Raw genomic sequence first — 19,010 nt, forward strand, 5'->3', positions numbered from 1 at the left:
CGGAGGGTCCAGCTCTGCCCAGGGGAATCAGACACTCTGGTTAGCCAGACTGGGTCACGTCCCCACCTCCCCGATGGGGAAGGCAGAACCATGAGGAAGGCAGGCCCAGCAGGTGAGACGGGGCCGTTCTCACTGCCGGAACCGCAGACCTCAACCCATTGTTGGGTCGTGAAACCAACGAGCGAGTTGCAGCAGAGGGAATGGATGGTGAGAAGGTGATGACAGCTGCCACCCCTCAATGGCTAGAGGATGACATCCCACGTGAGTGGGCGGGCCAGGGACACTATGACCAGTGACCAGAGAGCAGGAAGGCGGTGGAGAGGAAACAGGAACCATGGCTGGGAATGTGGGCTTCTCTGTCGCCTGGGACGGGGCAGCAGGCTGGGCACGTGGCAGGGCCTGGGAATACAGTGGACACCTACCTCCTCGGCCTCCGTCCTTATGCAGAGGCATCCCAGGCACGTGGGGGACCGTCCTTCCTGTAACTTCCTTCTGGGAATTAGGGCACATCCCATCTCCCGCTTGTCTTTTTCACAATCGCCACCCACACCCACACACACACAATACACATATATATCCTGAGTCTTGCTGTGATTTTTTTTTCTGTGGGTCACAAAGAAAGGAAAAGCATTGCTGCAAACCATTCTCACTAGAAGCATGTGGAAGGGTCAAGAGCGTGATTTTAGATTTCAGGCCTGCCTGACCCTCAGCAGCCACGAGATCCGGGGTAGGGGACCTCTCCTATCTGACTCCACCTGTGAAATGGAGTAAAAATCTGCCCGCTGTCAACCCCAGTTAACGTGAGAATGAAACAGCGTGCTGACTGAAGTGATTTCTAAACCGTTAAGTCCTGTACAGATGCACAACAGCAAGATGGTAATATTAGGTCCTAGCCAAGAACCCATCTTAAGCCACGGTCCAGAAAACCAAATCTTGTTCTTCGATTGCCTCTACTTAGCCAGCTGTTCTGTTCCCATATGTTCCTTTCTCTTCCCAAGCCTTCGCCGCCAACTGGAATACAAGATAAAACACCATCTGGGCCTGCGTCCTCCAGCTCCCTGCCCAGGGCATGTCGAGGCCAGGAGATGAATTCCCGGTTTCTTCTGGCACGCTTGTTTCCCCCGGCTGCCGGTGTTGGTGAGGGCTTGCGAGTCTGGCAGGCTCTCTGCCATATTTCGGATGGTTCTCCGCCACCCATCAGAAGGCTCGGGGCTCCTGACCCTGCCCCCGCTGTCCTGTTGGGAGAGGTCGCCTTCAGGGCTGCTGCACCCTTGATTCCTCAACTCTGCGGCTCCTTCACAGCGTCAGTCACGTCAGTCCTGCTCTCCTCCTGAGGTGACATGTGCCACCCACCCAGGAGGCTGCACTGAGGGGGGCCCCATGGACGACGAAGAAGCAATGGCCTCTGGCCCTGACCAGTGGCCGCTGGAGGTGTTCACAGGCCCTTCTGTCGATGGGTTGCAAGATCTGGTAGATGGATGCAAACCTGGTCCCAGTTCTTCATCCCTCCCTGTGTCCGTGCCTTTGCAATGTGGCTTTGTAGCTCTTCCCGTCAAGGTGTGGAGTCCATTTCCCCACCCCTTCTGGGCTAGACTGTGACCTGCTTTGGCCTATAGAGTGGAGTGAAGGGGACATTGTGCCAGTTCTGAGCCTGGGCCTCAAGAAGTCTTGCAGCTTCCACTCGATATTTTGGAACCTTTAACACCTGCTCTGTGAACAAGCTCAGGCTGACCTGCTGGAGGACCCAGAAGAGAGGCCCTAGGCATCCTAGACCAGCTTCATGCAGCCAACCGTCCAACATGGGAGACACCCCCACCTAGATCAACAGAGCTGCCTCCCTGACCCTCACTGGCCCCAGAGGCATGAGTGAGCCCACCCAAGATCAGCAGAATTGCCAACCCATAGACTTGTAAGAAATAATGTTTGTTGTTTCAAGGCCCCAGGTTATGGTATGATTTGTTACTCAGCAACAGCTAACTAATACATGAGAGTATGGCTACCTCCCCTTAGAGGAGCCAGGGGAGACGGCAAGGACTCTCTTAGGTTGTTCCAATGATGTGCTCCCCTCCCTGAAACCAGAGAGTCTGGACAGAGCCTGAGAACCCTGGGCTGAGGCTAGGCTCTAGCCCCCATCCTGAAGGCTGGGTGACAAGAAATGCAGGGGAAGGGTACACAGCACCACAGCAAGTAGGTTAACACTACTCATTAGACATCCCTGTCCCTGCTCAGCCCTTCCTCTCTCCCACCCCCTCTCACTTACCCCAGCTTCTCTCCATTCTGGGTGCCCTCCCTGCCCCCTGCCACTCCTTCCTGGTCTGCCAGAGAAGTCTCGACAATTTCTTGCTTAATTCTGCTGAGAAATGAGGCTGTCTCCCTCCTGGCCAATCAGGCACAACCAGCGTGTACTTTTACACAAAGGCTCACCTGGGTCACCTGCTAACCCAGCGGTTCCCAAAGGACGATGCCATCACCATTGATGACACCAGCAGTGATCTTCAGTGGTATGTGGACGAACATTTTAAATTCCAATAGTTTTGTTTTCTATTGTAATAGTCTAGTGTATTTATTTTCAGGTATGTGCAACTAAAATATATCTATCTCAAGCAATCTATGAAGTAATGTTTCTGTTTAAAATAAATTTAAGTGCAACTGGATGCTAAATTGGAAATTTCAGTGGAGGCATCCAAATCCAATAGGTGCTGCTCCCCAAAGGTGATGAGCGGCTGCAGGCAGAATTCACAAAGGAGGTGACCCAAATAAGTCAGAGTCAAGTTTAAAGGGTCAAGAGAATGGAGAGAGATGATTTCCGAAGAGGGATGTTGAGGACAGAGTGGCTTGTATGCCAGGAGGTGACAAGGGGCGTTGATGGGAATGAGTGCGCCCTTCGCCTCTTACTTAGTGAACAGGGCTTCAGGGAGAAGCTTCCGGAGAGCTCAGTGCATGTCTCTGAGCTTGGGGGACATGGGGACTGGTCTGTGACATGTGTCTATGGAGTGCGAAGGAAGGCAGCTGTGGCCACAGGCCTCAGGGCAAAGAGGAAAAGACCCACACCAAGAACAAGGGCCGTCTGAGTCCTGTGGAGCGGGAGGCTCACACACCTTGGGAGACCCTCTTTAGGGAGAAGGAGTCAGGCTCCCAGGGGAGCGCCTTGCTGGGCCCCTCCTGGGTCGCGGGGCCTGTGCAAGTGATATCTTTGAAGGGGCAGTAGCCACGCTGGGAACAAAGAGGGCTCAAGGGTGAGAGAGTGCTGCTCGTGGACCAGATGTGGGCCTCGGGGAGAGAGAAACAGCCAGAAGCTGTTTCCAGTCCTGCCCGACAGGAGTGAGAAGGTCCGTCCTGAGAGGAGGATGCCCGCCAAGGGAGAGGGCCTGCCAAGAACCATAAAAGGCCCCATTGGGCAAGAGCCACCTTTCAAGGCCGGCCAGCCCAGGCAGTGTGACGATGCCATCTCCCGACAGCACCTGTCACCCTACGTCCCCTCCACCCCAAATGGGGGGAAGAAGAGAGAAATGTCACCCAAAGGAGGACTCTGCTGTCCCTCAACCACAGAGGCACCCTGTGCGGAGGGGAAAGGTTGTTATTATTACCTGGGCCTGGGCACTCGTGCTGGAATGTGACGTAAAGCCATCATGGGACACTTTTTAAGCCACCGAAGGCCAATCAGCGAAGGTGTGGCACAGCACACATGTTCACGATCACACCCTTTGAATTTCACTTCCTCAATATCCCAGTGACACAAGTGAGTCAAGTTTTAAACATATATTGTGTTAAATGGAATATTACTCAGCCATGAGAAAGAAGAAAAGCGTGTCGTTTGTGACAACTTGGATAGACCTTGAGAGCATTGTGCTAAGTGAAATAGGTCAGACAAAGACAAATACTGTATGTTCTCACTTATCTGTGGAATCTAAAAATCCTGAACTCAGAGAAGCGGAGTAGAGTGGTGGTGACCAGGGGCCAGGGGAAATGGGGAGATGTCGGTCAAAGGGTGCAAACTTCCAGCTATAAGATTATCCAGTTCTGGGGAGCTAACGTACAGCATGGTGATTATAGCTAATAATATTGTGTTATACTTGAAGGTTGCCGGAGAGTAGATCTTAAACGTTCTCACCACAAAAAAAGAAATGGTAATTATGTGTATTATTAAACAAAAGGAACCCAGTAAGAAAGAGCTCTTGAAAATTAAAAATGTGATAGCAGAAATGAAAAGCTTGGAAGAAGAGTTTGGAGGATACTGTTGAGGAAAGCCGTAAAGGAGAGCAAAGAGAGGGAAAAGAAGAAAAAGGATCGGAAAGTTAGAGGACCAGTTCAGGAAACCGGCTATCTGAATAACAGGAGTTCCAGAGAGAACGGAGAAGAATTACCAAAGGGAAAACAATCCAGGGAAGGTCCCAGAATGGGGGGTTTGGAGATGCTAGACCGGACAGAGCCACAAACCAGAGGGGTATGGACCTTCATCAAGACACGATGTGAAACTTCAGAGCACGGAAGACAAAGAGAAGGCACCGAAAACTTCTGGAGGGGGTGAGCGTAGCAAAACCAAACGAATATAAAAATCACGCACAGAGTCAAGGATCGTGTTGCAAGCCCTTCTGAAAGAGCTCGGGACCCCAGGACCCAGGGCAGCAGCGTCTTCACCACTCCGAGAATCTCATTTCCCACCTAGAATCCCATATCGGCCGCGTAAGAATGAGGGACAGTAAAACTTGTTCTAGTATTCAATGCCTTGAAAACAGAGGAATGTCCCCAGGGGAAGGAGGTGCTGACGGGAGGGGTGGGGAAGGGGTCAGGGGCCGTGGCGGGCGCTCAGGCCTGGGACCACGAGCTAGGGGTGCAGGGTAGAAAAGCTGACGACTTAAAGATACTGAGAGGAGACGGCTCAGCTGGGGACCGTTTGGATATGGATCCATGACAGTGAATAGGAAATTGATAGACTAGATTATCAATAGATTATAGAAAATTAAGCAAAGACAATTATTAATGCCAGGGAATAAAAAGTTGTGCAGGAAAGGAAAATAACCATAGGTTACGGCTTAGCGCTGTGTGAAGTCTCAGTGTGGACCTAAGCCACGAGGCACGGACAGGGGCGGGATGTGCACGTCCTCATGGAGGGGGAGGGCACCGCGTCTGTGCGCAAGAGCGCCAAACCTCGTTGTCCCCGGCGGGTCAGCACACAGTGCCTGGAACAGAACATAAAGTCAAAAAAGGCAACATAAGCTTGTCCTGCAGAGGTGAGCAGACAAATTCCAAAAGGACCCGAGACAAGGGTTGGAAGTGTTTTCCCCTGGAAGCAGGAAGTGAGGAGAGGTGGAAGGAGGGCTGCTGCTTCTCACAGCAAAAATGACCTGTGACTCTAAACTATGTAGACTCAGAATTTTGATTTAAAAAACTAAAGGTAAATTTTAAAAAGTAAATCAATGTCCAGTCAAGTTACTGTTCATATGCGTGAGAGCAATAGAAAAGAAAGATCATCCCAGGTGTGCAGAGTTCATAGGTCACGACCTTCCTGAAAACTCAGCGGATGAAAACACTCGCCCTAATCAAGGTTCCAGGATGGGACAGTTAAGTTAGAAAAGAAAGGGACTCTAAGTATCGACAATTATTCTGGAAAAAGAAGATGCATAATGATAAGATAAATGAACAGATGAAAAATGAAAGTTGGATCTAAAATCCTAGATTGTACCTATAAAAACTGTGGGGAGGAAGAAGGCGAAATCCACTAATTTCTTTCTACACAGAGGCGAAGCAGTAGTTATATATTTATTCTTGATGCTCATTTTTACAACATACGTCCATTTAAAAATAAAGATAATCTAGCAAAACTGAACATAAGACATAGACCTTCCCAGTCATCAGAGGGCAAATCAAAGAACGGGAAGGTAAGTGGTGAGAAGACAGGCAGCAGAGAGAGGAAGCCAGAAAGTCCCAGCTGTCAGACCACGTGGTCTCACTGGTTAACACGGGTAGCCTAAAGCCCCCATGAAAAGATAAGGGTCAAAAATAAAATCCAAAGATAACGCTATTTTTAAGTAAAAACATCTAAAACAAAATGATACAGAAGGTTTAAAAATCAATGGGTGACCATGCAGTCTGGTTAGACCAAAGAGAGACCACGGAATAAAAAATCAAAGTCGGGTCATCAAAGGGGAGAGGCAGGTGTCGTGTCCGCTCGGAGCGAGGCTGTGCTCTGAGCAGATCGAAAGGCCACCCGGCTCCTGCCATGTGCTGGTGAGGGAAGGACAACCCTGTGAGGCGGCCCCTCAGCTCCATCTCCAAGATGAGGACACTGAGGCCCAGGGTGGTGCTCGAGCTGGCACGACGAGTCAGTGGTGGGGCAGGGAGAGGAACCCAGCCACCCCAAAGCTGGACTTCCCCCTTTCACCCCGCCAGTGTGAGGCTCTCGTTACAGGAGGAAGTTGCCAGCTGAAGCAGCCTCATCTGTCAGGGGCCCGGGTTCCCTGCTCCTGACTCACACTGTGAGGTCCAGGGGGCTTGCGACAGTGGGGCAGGCCTGGGGCAGGTTTCTGGCGCCCCTGTCCTGGGTGGATAATCCTACCCAGCCAGGGTCCCCAACACTCTCTCTGTGGGAGTCCAATCTGTGCCACTCGTCTCTGGGCACAGGGCGTGGGCAGCGGCCTCCCTTCCTCAGAGGGTGCCCCTCTCTCCGCCCACACCCCCAGCCCTCTCTCACCCTCCTCAGGGCCTTGGCTGTGGCCCCAGCCCTCCTGTGCTTGCTGAGCCCCTGTGGCTGCAGGGGAGGCCGGGAGCGGTCCTCTGGGGAGCTGGACTTGGTGGACCACCTAAGAGCCGAGAGGATACTCTCACTGAGAAGGCTGCGTGGCACCTGTCCCCTACCAGGCTGGAAAGTGTGTGGGGCCTTCCTGGATCTGAGCCACATGACCAAAACGCCCCAAGGTTACCCTCGTCTTGGGAAGGGCAAGCCTCCGGGGAAAGCCGTGGAGAACTCCATGGCACCCCCTGCACTGCCAGCCAGGTCAGAGAAAGCAGACGGGCCCAAAGGAGAGGAGCACGGCGGGGGCTGGCTGTCAGGGAAGACGCGCACCACACCAGCAGTCCTGCAGGAGCACAGGGCTGTCCCCCACGGCCCTTGACCGCTCTCTCTCTAGCTCTCTCTCTTGTCTCTGTCTCTCTGTCTCTGTTTTTATCTCTTTCTCCGTGTCTCTACCTCTTCGTCTGTCTGTCTCTGTCTGTCTCCCCCATGGTCTCCTGCCCAACACCAAGGGCTGCAGCTGGTTGCACATCTGTCCAGATGTGCACATGAGGGGCTATAGTGGCCTCGGTGCCCTCCCTGTGGTCCTCGTCATCTTGTGTGAAGGGATCTCCTGTTAGGATTCCCACAACAGTGCCCCTGAGGGACTTTCTCTGCCCAGCTTTTTGGCCTCAAAGAGAGCTGGTCCATAGGGCCCTACAGGCTGCTGGCCACAGTGGGCTCGTTTGCCCAGGTGAGTGGTGGGCTCGTCCGTCTGGGTGTGGGTGGGCAGCCACGGCATGCACTCTGCAAACGCAGACTCCCCAGAGCCTTCTCCAGCAAACGCTGGGGGCCTTCTCAGAAGTGGAGGGAACACGGCGGCCACCCAGCTGGAAACCCCTGTCCTTTCGTGCTGCTCTCCTGCTCTCCCATCTCGCTCTCCACAAAAGCCCAAGTCTGGCCCCGACCACTCTGGCCTCACCTCCTGCTACTTCTCTCTGCCGCGCTCGCTGGCTCCCTAGCTATTTCTTGAAGAAGTTGGGCATGCCCCACTCGTGACCTTCGCACTTGCTGTCCCGTCTGTCTCGCTGCCTCTGCATCGTCAGGCGTCACCTTCCCGGTAAGGCCCACCCTGACCCCCCTCTGCACTCCCATTTCTATGTGGCTGTTTTTACTAATTGCCTCATGAGACTACAAGTTCCCTGAGAACAGGGGTTTGTCTCCTACCTCCCAGCACCTAGAAAAGAGCCTTGCACACAATAGGTGCTCAATAAATATGTATGGAATGAATAAATGAAGGAAGGGTGATGGATCAATCGATCAATTGATCAACAGATGATTGGATGGACGAGTCGTCCCCGCCCCCACGCTGTTCCGGCTTCTTGCTCCCTGGCCCATCCTCTCCTTGGCTCAGGCTTGCTCTCTGTCTGGCCTATTTCCTTTTTTTATTAAATCCTTTACTCATTTCACTCACTCCCAACCCCCCAACTTTGGCCACCACCAAAGTGTTCTCCATCTCTATGAGTTCATTTTTTTTTTAATTCCACAGAAATGAGATCATAGAGTATCTTTCTCCATCTGATGTATTCATTAGCATAATGCCCTCAAAGTCCATCCACGTCGTCACAAATGGCAGGATTTCCTTCTTTGTTAAGGCTGACTAGTATTCCATTATATACACACACCACATCTTCTGTATCCATTCATCCGTTGATGGGCACTTAGCTGTTTCCATGTCTTGGACATTGTGAACAATGCTGCTATGAACATGGAGGTGCAGAAATCTTTTCAAAATAGTGAGTTCATTTCCTTCAGATAAATACCCAGAAGTGGGATTGTTGGATCATATGGGAGTTCTATTCTTAACTTTTTGAGGAACTCCATACTGTGTTCCATAGTGGCTGCACCAGTTCACATTCCCACGCCTGGCCTATTTCCAATCCTGCCTTCTCTGTTATCTCCCCAGCCTTTTCTGAGCCCTCCTAGGATGGCCTTCCTCTCTTGCCTCCACGTCCACCACTGCCAGAGTCCCGGTCAGGGGCACACCAGTGCTGAGCGACAGAAAACTCCCAGGAGGAGGCTGCTTTCTCTCCCTGCCCTCCCTGAGAAGACCCTTGGCAGCTGGGGGGGACCAAGGTGCAAAACCGCGCCTCTGAAGGAAGCTGCAGAGAAGGGGTATTAACCTCAACAAAACTGAGAGACTTGGCAGCTAAATTCAAATCAAATGAGATTTTGTTATCAATCCAAATAGTCCAGGCAAAAGAATGAAGAGCTTTTCTTTCTTTCTTTTTTTTTTTTATTAAACAGTTTTATTTATTTATTTATTTTTTTGTGAGGAAGATCAGCCCTGAGCTAACATCCATGCTAATCCTCCTCTTTTTGCTGAGGAAGACTGGCTCTGAGCTGACATCTATTGCCAATCCTCCTCCTTTTTTTTTCTTCCCCAAAGCCCCAGTAGATAGTTGTATGTCATAGTTGCACATCCTTCTAGTTGCTGTATGTGGGACACGGTCTCAGCATGGCTGGAGAAGCGGTGCGTCGGTGCGCGCCCAGGATCCCAACCCAGGCCGCCAGCAGCGGAGCCCGCACACCTAACTGCTAAGCCACGGGGCCGGCCCCAAAGAGCTTTTCTTCTGGAAATCATAAAAGGAACGGAGAAGACCTCCGAATTCTAACAGCTGAGGATAGGAAGACGAGGCGCGATCTCGGGGATGAGAGGATCCTGTCTACGTGGAGCGGCCTGGGTTCCTGGATGGCGTCAGTGGTCCCAATCACGGCTGCCATGGCCGCAGGTGGGAGCCGAACGCCAGGCGCAGAGAGGAGCCCAATGCTCCTCCACACGAGAGCGCCGAGGCCGTCGTTATACCGGGACAGGACCAGAGTCCCGCTGACAGCGTGGGAAGTGAGGAAGGCAGCCCAGTCTCAGCTGCACCGCACGCCCGGCAGCGTGTCCCGGGCGGACGGCTGGAGCCCTCGGGAGCCGGCCCCAGCTCCCCCAGCGCCCGGGCACACACACCCATCCCCCTTCTGCTCCAGTGCCCAGCGTTTGCTGGCTCGAAACAACAGCCGCCATTTTACTCCCTCACCCTTCTGCGGGGCAGGAAGGGCTTGGCCGGTGGGCTCCGGTTTGGAGCCTCTGCTACCGCTGCAGTCGGTGGCCGGCTGGGCATCTCTACCCCCACGAGGAGCTCAGGCCTCCTCACGCGGTCTCCCCCGGTGGGCCTCCCAACGCGGCTGCCTCGGGGCAGTCCCCGGGCTGGCACAGGGGCTCGGGCTCCAGGAGAAACGCTCCTGCCCGAGGCAGACGCCGCACGGCCTTCTCAGACCTGGCCTGCAGTCCCACAGGGTTACTTCGACCACACCCTGCTGGTTACAGGCGAGTCACAAGAGGAGGCCGATCAGGTCCTTGACAGGGCAGTGGCAAGTTTCTGAAGGAACACAAGGGACGAGAAATGCTCTGGTGGCCACACTGCCTTCCCCCAGGACAAAGAGGAGAACCGGGCAATGGTGAGGGAAAGGACGCTGAGAAACAGAAGCAAACGACTCACCCATACTTTCTAGTTTGATAGTTGAAGGTGAGGGCAGTTCTGGGGGGAGATGACGTGGGGGAATACATTTTTAAGAACTTTGAGACTCCTTCTCTCCCAGCCCAGATAAACAGTATGGAGAACCTGGAGGCACTGTGGGCACCCCTCGAGGCAGAGTGTGTTGTTTGGGGGTAGACAGCTGTCTGCAGCGTGCTCTCCAGGAGAACATTCTGCCACGAGAGAAATGCCCCAGAGCTGCCCTGTCCAGTGCAGGAGCCACGAGCCACCCATGGCTACTGCGCCCTTGAAAAGTGGCCAACAACCGAGGAACTGAATTTTAACTTTTATTTTACTGCAATTAACTTAAGTTTAAATTCAGATAGCCATGTGTGGCTAATAGCTACCCTATTGGACACTGCAATTCTGGAACTAAGTATGTCAGGCAATAAACCAAAACTGTAGCCGAAAGGAGAGAGAAGAAAAGTGCAGAGAACAGTGGCCCTGAAGCCCATTTCCCTCACTGCCAAGAAAGCCCTCGGGCCTGCCTCCCACCCACCCCCTGGAGCAAGGAGACAGAAGTTCAGTGCTAAGGGCTGGTTCAAGTTAACAGTCCCTTAGAGCAAACAGTCACTTACTTACCATTCTTCTGAACAGTTGGTGCAATTATAAGTGAACAAAATAAGGGGCATACAAATTGGAAAGGAGGAGAAAATTTATCATTGGAAATGGTAGTATGGTGTGATCAACTAGCAATACAAAAATATTAGACACAGGAAGGAAATTCACAGTGTAGTTATAAAATGAACATATCAAAAGCAAGAGCTTTCTTTTACATAAAATGTAAACAGCTAAAAATATGAAAGAAAAGAGCTCATTCTCAATGGCAACTGAAAATATGAAACGCCTAAAAAAATTAAGAAAGGTGAAGGACTTACATGAAGAAAACTATAAAGCTTGACTAAAAGACACAGAATAAGATAGGATAATTGGAGAGTCATACCTTTTTATTAAATAGGAAGACTGAAAGTTGTAAAGATGTCAATCCTCTCTAAACCAAAATTCTAATTGAATTTTTGACAAAAAATCTCAATTGAACGTGACAAAAGTGTTCAAAATATGAGCAGATACATCAATGGAAGAGAACAGAGAATCCAGAAATAGACCCATGAATATATGAGTGTTTAGTAGCTGATAAAGATGGCATGAAAATTGAGGAAATGATGGATTGTTTAATAAATGGTATTGGGATAAATGTTTAACCATTTGGAAAAAATAAAGCTGAATCTCTACTTTATTTCTTATACTAAAAAAAAATGTCCAAAAGCATCAAAATTCAAATGTCAAAAATAAATCTAAAAACATAATAAAAGAAAACGTGGGTGAATTTTTTTATGTCACGTTTTTTATGTTTTTTGTGTGTGGGAAACATCTTTCTAAGCGTGACATAAAACCCAGAAGCCAGAATGGAAAAGACTGACAGATTTGACTATATAAAAGTGTAAGACTTCTGCTCCGCAAAATACCCATGTAAAAGGATAAAAGCCAGCTGGGAACAATTATTTGCCATCCGGAAGCTAGACAAAGGTCAGATTTCTCTAATGTGAAAAACACTCTCACAAATCACTGAGGAAAAATTACAATACAATAGAGAAATGGGCAAAGTAGATGAGTAGACAGTTTACCAAAGAAGTCCAAATGTTTCCCCTCCCCATAAAAAAAGACATATGAAAAGAAGCCCAATTTCACTATTAATGAGAGAAATGCAAAGTCAATCAAGAATATGATATTATATTCACCTCTTCTATTGAAAGAAATGAAAGAGATCGACCACCCATCGCTGGTAAGGAGTTCAGTGGTGATGGGAGGGTAGGCTCAGACCACTTTTCTGGAGGGTCATTTGGTGACAACTAATATAATTGTAACTGTCAAATCTTTTTACCTGGCAATTCAAATTCTAGGGATATATCTTACACTCACACTTACTCAAAGATGCATGTGCAAAAGTGTCCATTGAAACTTTGCTTGCAATACTAAAATTTGCAAAAAAAAAAAAAAAATCCAATGTCAAATGTGACGAGGAAATTGGAGAATCTGCTCTGGTAAGCACATCACTGTTATTCCGCAGTACTGGGGCGTGTGGAGTAACACGCAGCCATCAGAAAGGCTGGGGATGCCCGCACTGGCGTGAGGAAACGCACGGCTGACATTGTCAGGAGAGAAAACGCTGGGGCACTGCGGCCCCATGGTTTTGTCTGGCCCCAGCACCCTGGCCCTCTGGCACCACTCTGGCCCCCTTCCTCCGTGCTCCCCGTTACTCCCTATCCCACAGTCCCAACAGCCTCCTGCAATCCCAGAGCACGCCCAGCTCCAGCACCTCAGCTACTCCTCCCTCTGCCTAGCATACCCTGACTCCGGCCCTTCCCGTGGCTGACTTTCCTTTAATCCCACCTCCTCCAGGATGTCTTCCCTGATCACAACAGGCTCGTCTACCCCTCATTCTCTCCCCAAACACCCTGTTACTTTCTTGATAGCATCCGTCACAACTTTAATGAGTTTCTTTCTTGATTTGCTTGGTGGCTTACTATCACCTTCTCCCTAATGTAATCTCCAGGAGGGCTAGAACCGTATCCAGTCACCCCCTCCAAAGATGACCATCACTCTCAGAAGAAGACTCCAAGTCCCTGCGTGGCCCGGCTCCCTGCACAACCTCACCTCCCTCTCACCTCCTCGCCCCTTCACTCCAGTCAGACTTGCCTTCCTGGTCCTCAAGCCCACCGAGATCCCCGGCCCAGGGCTCTGCCTGTCTGTTCCCTCCCCCTGGGCATCTGTCCCTCCCGCTGTTTGCGTGCCTCTTCCGCACTCTGGTCAGGCTCTGCTCCCGTGCCGCCTCCTCAGAGAGACCTCACCCCATCCCCTACCCACACAGCGGCCAGCGCTGCCCTGGCCCTGGCTCGCCTGCCCGCCCAGCACTCGCAGCCCTCAGTCCCGTTCCTGCTGTTGGCCTCTGTTTCCCGTTAGCTTCCACGCACTCTGTTCGGTTGTCACTGTGGCCCCGGGTCTCGAACAGCGCCTGCCTAAACCCACTCATTCTAGGCTAAAACGCGGGCCCAAATTGTCCTAACGTGTTTTTTTTAACCCATCTTTTCCCCCTGGTTTGAAAGGCCACCTCGTCCTTATTGAACGCCCACGTGCACCTGGGCCTGTCTGCAGGTGCCTGTCTGCCCCGCCACTGCATCTTGCTCTCGTTCGGTTCTTTCCCTCCAGCGCCCCCCGGGCCAGTCTCGGACTCACAGCAAACCCTCCCTGAGCCCTCCTCCGTGCCGGACACTGGCTCCGGTGACACAGCAGCGCATGAACGGGGCTGACGTGCGCCTCGTCCTCCAGGAACCTGCAGGGCTTCTTAAGATACAGCACGATGCCTCCAGAGCGAGGAGTAGGGAGCGAGAGGTAGGGATGGAGAATCATGAGGACAGCAACGTGGGTCCACCGCCCAGAGAGGGAAATGCTCACCTGGCGTTGTCACGAGGCTTCCAGCGCGAGTGTGGAGAGCGGATGGGAGTGGAGCAAGGACGGAGGCAGGGAGGCCATCTGGAGGCTGCGCAGTGATCCAGGGAAAGAAGATGGTGGCGTCGGTTAGCACTGGGGCAGTGGTAATGGCAGGAGGGGGCCCAGGGTTCAGAGACATCTGGATTAAATCTGGAAGGGAAGGAGAGCCTACAATCAGGGCTGAGACCCTGGACTCCATGTGGAGGAACTTGCGGGGGGTGCATTCCCTGCAATGGCGGGAGGGGCGTGTGTGTGGCACAGGAGTAGGGAGAGGTGCACACCTAGGACTGAGTTTGAGGGGCCTGTGAGCAGGCACTTAGAGAAGACATCTGGGGTTCAGGAGTGAAAGCCGGGCTGGAGATGGAGGCTCAGAAGCCAGTGGCCCCGGATGGAACAGAACAGGGTCTGGGACAGAGCCTGTGGACCCCAGCACGTGATGGGCCAGCAGAAGAGTTGACGCTGACCAAAGAGAGAAGCAAATGAAGACTGGGAGGGTTGATGTCATAGAAGTCAAGGGTGGCAGAGGTAGCTAGTCACCATGCAGTAACCATAGCACTAGAACCCCTCATCTTTAGTGGAGAACATGGCTGCCCAGAATAAAAACATTTCCCAGCCTGCCTTGCCGCTGGATGTGCCCACATGACAAAGTTTTAACCAATGGGATGTAGGCAGAAGTAGTGTGTGCAACTTGCTGGAAGAGTCCTTGCAGGCAGCGACAGACCTCTGTCCTCTTTCTCCTTCCCACTGGCTGGGATGTGGGTGCAATGACTGGAGCTGCAGCAGCCACTTTAGACCTCAAGGTAAAAAGCTGCACGTTGAAATGGAGGAGCAATGGCATGAAAGGAGTCTGAATTGGTGTTGATCATGGAGCTGTCGTGTCAGCCCTGAACTGCCTGCGTGCATAGGAAACTAAACTTCCATTGTCTTCAGCCCATATTACTTTGGGGTTTTGCTACTTGGTGCTGAAACAAAAGCTTCTGAGAGGTCGGTTAAGACAAGAACTTAAGAGCCACTGGTATCAGCAACATAGAGACTGCTGGTGGCCCTAGAGAGAGCAATGTGAGGGATGCGGTGGGGTGGAATCCAGGCTTAAATGGATTGAAGAGTGATAGATGGAATTCCACAGTGAATGTAGAAGCTCTTTCTAGAAGTTTGCCTTGGTGGCACCAAGGTCTGTGAATGTTTTAGCTCTCCTTCCCATAATCTCCAGCATCCTCCCGACAGTCTCCTCAAGTAAACATACGAGTTAAATTAAGAAGGCAAGTTCCATAAGCCCCCACCACCTCACCCCTCGCCACCTCTAAGCTCCTCCAAAGAGAAACCGCAGAGATGCCCCTGGCTCAGAAGGGCAGAGAGGGGGCAGACAGGAGCTGGGAGCTGGGCAGTGTTCAGGGGTGCGGAAGCAGCAGTTCCGGAACCCCAACCGCCCCCCTTCCCCCAACGCGCTCCGGGTGTGGAGGCGCGGCGGGGGGCTGCCCTTGGGGTGTGGAGCCGCGCCCCGCCCGGGCCCCGCGTCTGCCCGCGGGGACCACCAAGTGGGTCCGCCGGGCCGGTTCGCAGGCTGGGAGGACGCGCCCGGCCCCTCCTGTGCGCCGCGCCGTCCGCAGGCGGGAGAGCAGGCGGCCCGGCCCTCGGCCTCCCGCGCACCGGCCTGGGCGCCGGGGCAGCCGGTCAACACGGCGCCCGGAGCCCAGCGCGCGTCAGAGGAGCCGGGCGCGTCCTCGCCGAGGCCGACGACATCATCGTGTCGCTGCTAATACACCTTGAACTGTCAGCTTCGGCTAAGACAAAAATCTCTTTGTTCGTTGGCTTCGTTCGGAAAAGGCAATGTGGGTTTTAGGACAGCAGACCTAAGGACCGGGTGGGCGCCCCCGGCCGGCGGAGGGCTCCTGGGGGGCAGGAAGGGCGTGAGCGCGAGGCGGCCGGGCAGAGGGCGGGCTGCGCGCCCCCTCCGGGGACGGGCACAGAGACCAGCCGACCTGGGGACCTCTCTCCGGTTCCCGCGCCGTCTCAGGGCCGCCCGCGGAGACCACTCAGCCCCGCGCCGCGAGCACGAGTGCAGAGGCCGAGCGCGAGGCCTGCGCAGCCCTGCGGGGGGCGCCCCTCAGCCTCTCCCGGCCCTGCGCGCCCAGGGCAGCGGATGAGAAATGCCAGGCGTCTTGAGCTCCTCCCTGCGGTCTCCCAAGCGCCGTACCTGATTGTAGAGATGGGGTGGGCACTGTGATGCGCTGCCCAGACCCCCCTTCAGGAAGGAAGAGCAAGCTCCTCAGCTGCGGGCAGTGCTGTGGGCAGAAAGGCCTCAGCTGTCAGCCTCCTCAGGGGTCACGCCTACTGCAGGTGCTGCCACCCCAGGAGGAGCACCTACCCAGGTGCATCAAGGCCTGGCCGTCTCCCGGATAAGGGACAGCTCTGGAAGCCACTCCAGCTCTGGGCATCATGGTCTCACCCAGGCTGTCATGGCACCTACACTCAGTTTGGCATCCCCCTCTGTCTGCTCCTGCTTCTTCCCTCCCTGCATTGACCCCAGAGCCCTCCTTGACGGACATCCTGCTCACTGAGCTCTGATGTTGAGACAGAGCGGGTTAAGTGCCTTGCCCAAGCCACCCACAGGGTGCAGGAATCCAGGGTTCTCTCCCTCCAAGCTGGTGGGGGGCCATTTGAGGAGCCCCCACCAGTCTGACCGCCATATGTCCACCCCAATGCAGACGGGCCAGCATCCTCGTCTTTGGTGTGTCTCCAGCCAGTCGTGTCCCAGCCCAGGATGTCGGGAAGCCCTTGGCCATGGCAGACAGAGCTCTCCATGCTGGCAGGCGTGCCAGGGTGGCTCCCCCACGCCACCCCCAGAAGGTGCAAGCAGATTTCGCACCGTCTGCCACTGCTCATTGTTGAGGGAAAACTCCACGTCCCAAACATTTGTTTGGAGGGAATTAGATCATCACCTCCCCACTAATGAAGCCAGGCTGTGCAAACAGAGGGAGGAAGACGGCAGGCTGTCTCCGAAGTTGGCACCCCAGGTGTCTCCGAGGCTCCGTGCACATGTTTCGAGAGCAGGCTGCGCCAAACTGGTTTGGAACCTCCCCAGGTGATATTTGTCTTGGTGGCCAGGGATCCCCGCCCTGAGCCCGAGACTCGCAGAGCTTTCCGTGGCCAGAGGAGGCCTCTGCCGCGTTCTGAAGGCAGCAGGCGCCCGCCTCCCAGGCTCAGGAGCTGCCTCTATCTCTGTTCCCTTCAGGCCCTGCACCACCATGGGCTCCTCCACCCGGGAAGAAGATGCTACCCTCTCAGGTGGACGAGCTGCCCTTCTTAGCTGTCCCTCGGGAGCCTCTGCAGGCGCGTGACTCTTTCTTTTATTATCTTTTTGATTGAGATATAATTCACATGACATAAAACTCACCATTTACAAGTGGACACTGCAGTGGTTCTGAGTGTTTCACTTGATATATTCACAGTGTGCCGCCATGGCTACTGTCTAATTCCAGACATCTTCAGCACCCCCAAAAGAAACCCCGTACCTGTTAGCAGCCAGTCCCAATGTCCTCTCTCCCTCTGTCACCTAGTCACCTCTATTTTACTTCTGTCTCTGTGGATTTGCCTATTCTGGGTATTTCATATAAATGGAATCCTATAATATGTGGTCTTTTGTGACTGGCTCCTTTCACTTAGCATCACGTTTTCAAGGTTCGCCCATGTTGTAGCGTGAACCTGTACTTCATTCCTTTTTAAGGGAGGATAATATTCCATTGTATGGATATGCCGCACTGTGTTCATCCATTCATCGTCTGACGGACATCTGGGTTGTTTCCACTTTTTGTCTATTATGGATAATGCTGCTGTGAACAGGTCTTTGAGTGAACATAGTTTCAATTCTCTGGGGTATACACCAAGGAATGGAATTGCTGGGCAAATGCTAATTCTGTGTTTAACTTTTTGAGGAACCGCCAAACTGTTTTCCACAGTGGCTGCACCATTTTACGTTCACACCATGAATGTACCAAGGTTCTAATTTCTCCATATCTTTGGCAACATTTGTTATTTCCCTTTTGTTTTTTCTTATTGTAGCCCTCCTGATGGGTGTCAGGTCTCTTTGTGGTTTTGATTTGCATTTCCGTAGTGACTAATGATGTTGAGTATCTTTTCATGTGCTTATTTGTCATTTGTATAACTTATCTGGAGAAATGTCTATTCAAATTCTTTGTCCATTTTTTAATTAGGTTATTCATCTTTTTATTGTTGAGTTGTAAGAGTTCTGTATATATTCTGAATATTAGACCCTTATCAGACATATGATTTGAAATTATTTTCTCTATTCTGTGGGCTTTTTCACTTTCTTGATAGTGTCTTTTGATGCACAAAAGTTTTTACTTTTGATGAAGTACAATTTATTTATTTTTATCTTTGATTGCTTGTGCTTTTGGTGTCATATCTAAGAAATTATTGCCTAATTCAAGGTTATACAGATTTTTCCCGATGTTTTTTATAGTTTTCGCTCTTACATTTAGATCTTTGATCCATTTTGAGTTCAGTTTTGTATATGGTGTGAGGTAGGGGTCCAGATTCATTCTTTTGTGTGTTGATATTCAGTTGCCCAGCACCATTATTGGAAAAGACTATTCTTTCTGCATTGAGTCATCTTGGCACCCTTGTTGAAAATCAACCGACTGTAAGTTATTTCTGGACTGTCAATTCTAGTCCATTGGTCTGTGTGTTAGCCCTATGCCAGTATACAGTCTTGATTACTGTAGCTTTGCAGCAAGCTATGAAATTGACAATTGCAGTCCTCCAACGTTGTTCTTTTCCAAGACTGTTTTGGCTATTCTGTGTGCTTTGTAATACCATAATGTGCGTGGCTTTTAATAAAGTTCACAAACTTTATGCATCCAGGGCTGAACAGGTGTGGCAAGTAAGCAAAACTGGCTGGTTTCAATGTGGCACCCCAGGTCATGTTCTTGCGACACACACAGCTTGTCTGCATCCTAAACACATAGGAATGTTCTTCACTTTCAAATAAAAGTATGCTTTCTTCACTTTCCCTTGCAACACACATGAGTACCCCTGTCCCAGCCTCCCTCGCCATCAGGAATGGCCATGAGACAGGTCTGTGTTCCAATCCTGAGACATAAGCAGGAGTCTGCTGGGGGAGATTCTGGGACAGATGTTATGGAATGTGATGAACGAAGGGCAGGAGAGTTTCCAGGTCTGCGCCAGGTTTGGGATTGAGTGAGGCAAGA

Source organism: Diceros bicornis, chromosome 2 (genome assembly GCF_020826845.1).
Source record: "Diceros bicornis minor isolate mBicDic1 chromosome 2, mDicBic1.mat.cur, whole genome shotgun sequence".
Classification (NCBI taxonomy): Eukaryota; Metazoa; Chordata; class Mammalia; order Perissodactyla; family Rhinocerotidae; genus Diceros; species Diceros bicornis.